A 7,500-nucleotide genomic window follows, 5' to 3' on the forward strand; every position below is an offset into this window, starting at 1 on the left:
GTACACACATATATATATGTAAAAATATATGTGCTTGTGTGTGTATGTATATATATATATATGTAAAAATATATGTGCTTGTGTGTGTATGTATATATATATATATATATATTTATATATACATACATACATACATACACACACACACATATATGTATAAACATATATATATATATATATATATATATATATATATATATATATATATAAACATATATGTATATGTATATATATATATGTTTATATATGTGTGAATATACATACATACATATGTACACACATATATATATGTAAAAATATATGTGCATGTGTGTGTATGTATATATATATATATATATATATATATATATATATATATACTATATATATATATATATATATATATACATACACACACACACACACACATATATGTATAAACATATACATATATATATACGCATATACATATATATATATATATATATATATATATATATATGTGTGTGTGTGTATATACAAAAATGTAAATACATACACACATACGTACACGCATAAATGTATGTATAAATATATGTGCTTGTGTGTATATATATATATATATATATATATATATATATATATACACATACATATACTAGCACACATACACACACACACTTAAACCTACATATATACATAAAAATACAAATATACACACTTATATATATATATATATATATATATCCATCCATCCATTTTCTACCGCTTATATATATATACACACACACGCTTCAGCATCCGCTGACTCCTCCCCTGTTACATAGCCTACCTTTTGGTGGCTGAGTTGCTGTTGTTCCAAAACTCTTCACTTTTCTTACAATAAAGTTGACTTTGGAATAATTGGGAGTGAGGAAATTTCTCGACTGGAAATAACTGAAAGCGGCCCAGTCAATCAATCAATCAATGTTTATTTATACAGCCCCAAATCACAAATGTCTCAAAGGACTGCACAAATCATTACGACTACGACATATTCGGAAGAACCCACAAAAGGGCAAGGAAAACTCACACCCAGTGGGCAGGGAGAATTCACATCCAGTGGGACGCCAGTGACAATGCTGACTATGAGAAACCTTGGAGAGTACTTCAGATGTGGGCAACCCCCCCCTCTCTAGGGGACCGAAAGCAATGGATGTCGAGCGGGTCTAACATGATACTGTGAAAGTTCAATCCATAGTGGCTCCAACACAGCCGCGAGAGTCTTCCACAAATGTTTGTAGAATCAGTCTCTATGCCTAAGTGCTGGAATTAGTGATTAGCACACGTGATTTTCATTTTTTGGATGGGTGACCAAATACTTTTGTCAATATAGTGTATATATATATATATACATGTATATGTGTTTAAATTGAAAGCGAATCTTAGTGAATCAGAGCACTTGTATTTGTCTGTGTTTACTTCCCCATCACATTTAATTGCTGCATCCGGAATGTTCCGCCCCCAAGTTTCTCCTCACATGTCAAAGTCAGCAGCAAATGACTGCCTTGCTTTGCTTAAAGCTCATTTCTCCGCTTTTCACTGACGTGTTCCATTGGAGGTTTGGAGTTGAAAATAACATCGGGCGCGCCGGGGAAAAAAGTGAAGTGTTTCCGCCGCACGGAGCATCAATTTGTCGTGCGCGGTGGAATTATTCTGTATGTACCTTGGCAAATCTTAGGAAAGAAGGTGAAATTATGTGCACTTTGGCATTTGCAAGGTGGTCTATTTTATGTAAGAGCTTGATTTTTCTTCCTGTGTGTATATATATATATATATAGATATATATATATATATATGTACACTTTACCTAAATACAATTATTTTTCATATATATATACATAGATACATATACTTCAATATACTTATACATATACATATACATCGATATACATATTTATCCACTAATACATATATGCATACATACACACATATACATCAATATACTTACACATATATACATACATATACATCTATTAATATACATATACATCTATATACATATATGCATACATACATACACATATATACATGTACATTACATCTATATACATACATATACGTGTATACACACACATAGATACATATATACACATATACATACATGTATATGCATACACACATATACATACATGCATACATGTATACATACATATATGCATACATGTATACATACATGTATGCATACATGTATACATACATACATATATACATACATATATGCATACATGTATGCATACATGTATACATACATACATATATACATACATATATGCATACATGTATACATACATACATATATGCATACATGTATACATACATACATATATACATACATATATGCATACATGTATACATACATACATATATACATACATATATGCATACATGTATACATACATACATATATACATACATATATGCATACATGTATACATACATACATATATACATACATACATACATATATACATAGATATATGCATACATGTATACATACATGTATGTATACATGTATACATACATGTATGCATACATGTATACATACATGTATGCATACATGTATACATACATGTATGCATACATGTATACATACATACATCCATACATACATCCATACATACATATATATACATACATATATACACACACACACACACACACACACACACACACACACATTTATACATACATATATAAATACACATACACACTATTTCCACATTCACACACTGATGGGGGGAGCTGCCATGCAAGGCCCTAACCACCACCCATCCGGAGCAAGGTTGAAGTGCCTTGCTCAAGGACACAACGGACATGACTAGGTTTGGTAGAAGGTGGGGATTGAACCAGGTACCCTCAAGTTGCTGGCACGGCCACTCTCCCAACCTCGCTTTCCTGGGTTATAATAATAAATTGAGTACCCAAACAAGAGTCTATATATATGCTGGCATGTTTAAATGTAAAAAGACTGCAGTCCGAACAATACAGTAAACGTATTTAAAGACCAACTCTACTCTTTACCCTCCACAGGACCCAGTGACTCCCCTCCCAAGGGTCGACAGGCAACAAGCAAGGTGCACACCTGGGACCGATCGGCGGCGGCTCAGCAGGTGAGACCAACTGCAAACAAAGTCTGGAGGTGGATGAGATAAGTTGAGAGAGAGAAGGGAAAAGCAGCCGGCGAAGACGAGCTGGAGGACGGCGAGACGGATAGCGAGGAGAAGGCGGGGAGAGGACGGGCGGGGGTGTGCGATATCTTTGAGGGAGGGAGTGAGAAAGTAATTCTCACTTCACTCTGGGCAGGAAGATTAAGGAAGATTAGAGTGATGGAGTAAGGGAAGGCAGCGAGATGGAGTGATAGCCACCACCGACAGAAAGATCTTTGAATGCTTAAAACCCGGAGAGAGTGACAGAGAGGGGGAGATTACCAAAGAACAAAATATGGCAGATTGGCAATAGATGGATTGATAAGCAGGCTGGGGAATCGGGCACGGAAGGGTCCTAAGAGCAGTGATTCGCAAGCCTTTCTGCTCATGGAGTACAAAAATCCAGGTCAGCCCCATATCTCTCTCCAGCATAGGAGTCGATCCCGTGGGCGCTTTGGCACCCGGGCACCCACGTGGGATTGATGGCCGCTTTCAATATTTGAGATGACTTTTGAAGAATCAAACTTGTTAAGTTTGTGACTGCCTGGGTTCCCTCAAACCAAAAGTTCATTGGGCCTGAAGACGAACTGATAACTCAATCATCCTGACTTTGAAGGGCAGCACGGTGGCACAGGGGTTAGTGCATGCGCATCACAATACGAAGGGAAGTCCTGAGTTCGATCCCGGGCTCGGGATCTTTCTGCGTGGAGGCTTGCATGTTCTCCCCCGTGACTGCCGGGGTTCCCTCAAACCCAAAGTTCATTGAGCCTGAAGACGAACTGATAACGCAGTCATCCCGACTTTGAAGGGCAGCACAGTGGTACAGGGGTTAGTGCATGCGCATCAGAATACGAAGAGTAGTCCTAAATTCGGTCCCGGGCTCGGGATCTTTCTGCGTGGAGTCTTACATGTTCTCCCTCCATGACTGCCTGGGTTCCCTCAAACCAAAAGTTCATTGAGCCTGAAGACGAACTGATAACGCAGTCATCCCGACTTTGAAAGGGCAGCACGGTGGTCCAAGGGTTAGTGCATGCGCATCACAATACGAAAGGTAGTCCTAAATTCGGTCCCGGGCTCGGGATATTTCTGCCTGGAGTCTTGCAAGTTCTCCCGCGTGACTGCCGGGGTTCCCTCAAACCCAAAGTTCATTGAGCCTGAAGACGAACTGATAACGCAGTCATCCCGACTTTGAAGGGCAGCACGGTGGTACAGGGGTTAGTGCATGCGCATCACAATACGAAGGGTAGTCCTGAGTTCGATCCCGGGCTCGGGATCTTTCTGCGTGGAGTCTTGCATGTTCTCCCCTGTGACTGCCTGGGTTCTCTCAAACCTAGAGTTCATTGGGCCTGAAGACGAACTGATAACGCAATCATCCTGACTTCGAAGGCCAGCACGGTGTGACAGGGGTTAGTGCATGCGCATCACAATACGAAGGGAAGTCCTGAGTTCGATCCCGGACTCGGGATCTTTCTGTGTGGAGTATGCAAGTTCTCCCCCGTGACTGCCTGGGTTCCCTCAAACCAAAAGTCCATTTGGCCTGAAGACGAACTGATAACGCAGTCATCCTGACTTTGAAGGGCAGCACGGTGGTACAGGGGTTTGTGCTTACACCTCAGAAGAGGAAGGTCCTGAGTTCAATTCTGGACTCGGGATCTTTCTGTGTGGAGTTTGCATGTTCTCCCCCGTGACTGCCTGGGTTCCCTCCGGGTTCTCCGGCTTCCTCACTTCAAAATACCTTTACTTCATATCCATAGTGGATCTAAGATCATATTTTGAGAGTCCAGTCCATAGTGGATCTAACATAATAGTGTGAGAGTCCAGTCCATAGTGGATCTAACATAATAGTGAGAGTCCAGTCCATAGTGGATCTAACATAATATTGTGAATGTCCAGTCCATAGTTGATCTAACATAATAGTGAGAGTCCAGTCCATAGTAGATCTAGCATAATAGTGTGAGAGTCCAGTCCATAGTGGATCTAACATAATAGTGAGAGTCCAGTCCATAGTGGATCTAACTTAATAGTGAGAGTCCAGTCCATAGTGGATCTAACAAAATAGTGAGAGAGTCCAGTCCATAGTGGATCTAACATAATAGTGAGAGTCCAGTCCATAGTGGATCTAACATAATAGTGAGAGTCCAGTCCATAGTGGATCTAACTTAATAGTGAGAGTCCAGTCCATAGTGGATCTAACAAAATAGTGTGAGAGTCCAGTCCATAGTGGATCTAACATAATAGTGAGAGTCCAGTCCATAGTGGATCTAACTTAATAGTGAGATTCCAGTCCATAGTGGATCTAACAAAATAGTGAGAGAGTCCAGTCCATAGTGGATCTAACATAATAGTGAGAGTCCAGTCCATAGTGGATCCAACATAATAGAGGGAGTCCAGTCCATAGTTGATCTAACATAATAGTGTGAGAGTCCAGTCCATAGTGGATCTAACATTATAGTGTGAGAGTCCAGTCCATAGTGGATCTAATATAATAGTGTGAGAGTCCAGTCCATAGTGGATCTAACATAATAGTGAGAGTCCAGTCCATAGTGGATCTAACATAATAAAGAGAGTCCAGTCCATAGTGGATCTAACATAATAGTGAGAGTCCAGTCCATAGTAGATCTAGCATAATAGTGTGAGAGTCCAGTCCATAGTGGATCCAACATAATAGTGAGAGTCCAGTCCATAGTGGATCTAGTTAATAGTGCGAGAGTCCAGTCCATAGTGGATCTAACATAATAGTGAGAGTCCAGTCCATAGTGGATCCAACATAATAGTGAGAGTCCAGTCCATAGTGGATCTAACTTAATAGTGAGAGTCCAGTCCATAGTGGATCTAACATAATAGTGAGAGAGTCCAGTCCATAGTGGATCTAACATAATAGTGAGAGTCCAGTCCATAGTGGATCTAACATAATAGTGAGAGTCCAGTCCATAGTGGATCTAACATAATAGTGAGAGTCCAGTCCATAGTGGATCTAACATAATAGTGAGAGTCCAGTCCATAGTGGATCTAACATAATAGTGAGAGTCCAGTCCATAGTGGATCTAACATAATAGTGTGAGAGTCCAGTCCATAGTGGATCTAACATAATAGTGAGAGTCCAGTCCATAGTGGATCTAACATAATAGTGTGAGAGTCTAGTCCATAGTGGATCTAACATAATAGTGAGAGTCCAGTCCATAGTGGATCTAACATAATAGTGTGAGAGTCCAGTCCATAGTGGATCTAACATAATAGTGAGAGTCCAGTCCATAGTGGATCTAACATAATAGTGAAGAGTCCAGTCCATAGTGGATCTAACATTATAGTGAGAGTCCAGTCCATAGTGGATCTAACACAATAGTGTGAGAGTCCAGTCCATAGTGGATCTAACATAATAGTGAGAGTCCAGTCCATAGTGGATCTAACATAATAGTGAGAGTCCAGTCCATAGTGGATCTAACATAATAGTGAGAGTCCAGTCCATAGTGGATCTAACATAATAGTGAGAGTCCAGTCCATAGTGGATCTAACATAATAGTGTGAGAGTCCAGTCCATAGTGGATCTAACATAATAGTGAGAGTCCAGTCCATAGTGGATCTAACATAATAGTGAAGAGTCCAGTCCATAGTGGATCTAACATTATAGTGAGAGTCCAGTCCATAGTGGATCTAACACAATAGTGTGAGAGTCCAGTCCATAGTGGATCTAACATAATAGTGAGAGTCCAGTCCATAGTGGATCTAACATAATAGTGAGAGTCCAGTCCATAGTGGATCTAACATAATAGTGAGAGTCCAGTCCATAGTGGATCTAACATAATAGTGAAAGTCCAGTCCATAGTGGATCCAACATAATAGTGAGAGTCCAGTCCATAGTGGATCTAACATAATAGTGAGAGTCCAGTCCATAGTGGATCCAACATAATAGTGAGAGTCCAGTCCATAGTGGATCCAACATAATAGTGAGAGTCCAGCCCATAGTGGATCTAACATAATAGTGAGAGTCCAGTCCATAGTGGATCTAACATAATAGTGAGAGTCCAGTCCATAGTGGATCTAACATAATAGTGAGAGCCCAGTCCATAGTGGATCTAACATAATAGTGTGAGAGTCCAGTCCATAGTGGATCTAACATAATAGTGAGAGTCCAGTCCATAGTGGATCTAACACAATAGTGTGAGAGTCCAGTCCATAGTGGATCTAACATAATAGTGAGAGTCCAGTCCATAGTGGATCTAACATAATAGTGAGAGTCCAGTCCATAGTGGATCTAACATAATAGTGAGAGTCCAGTCCATAGTGGATCTAACATAATAGTGAGAGTCCAGTCCATAGTGGATCTAACATAATAGTGTGAGAGTCCAGTCCATAG

At 39.8% G+C, this 7,500-nt stretch overlaps 1 protein-coding gene and 1 long non-coding RNA gene across 2 annotated transcripts in view; one reads left to right on the plus strand and one right to left on the minus strand.

Annotated features, from left to right (window-relative positions):
* LOC133545694 (uncharacterized) overlaps window positions 1–7,500 on the minus strand; it is a 422,860-nt gene that overhangs the window by 200,854 nt on the left and 214,506 nt on the right. The window lies entirely within an intron of this gene.
* LOC133545692 (uncharacterized) overlaps window positions 1–7,500 on the plus strand; it is a 422,945-nt gene that overhangs the window by 114,045 nt on the left and 301,400 nt on the right. The window contains exon 2 of the mRNA XM_061891502.1: window positions 3,031–3,110. The gene's annotated coding sequence lies outside the window, so the exon portion shown is untranslated. The remainder of the gene's footprint in view (window positions 1–3,030; window positions 3,111–7,500) is intronic.

Source organism: Nerophis ophidion, linkage group LG28, assembly GCF_033978795.1.
Source record: "Nerophis ophidion isolate RoL-2023_Sa linkage group LG28, RoL_Noph_v1.0, whole genome shotgun sequence".
Lineage (NCBI taxonomy): Eukaryota > Metazoa > Chordata > Actinopteri > Syngnathiformes > Syngnathidae > Nerophis > Nerophis ophidion.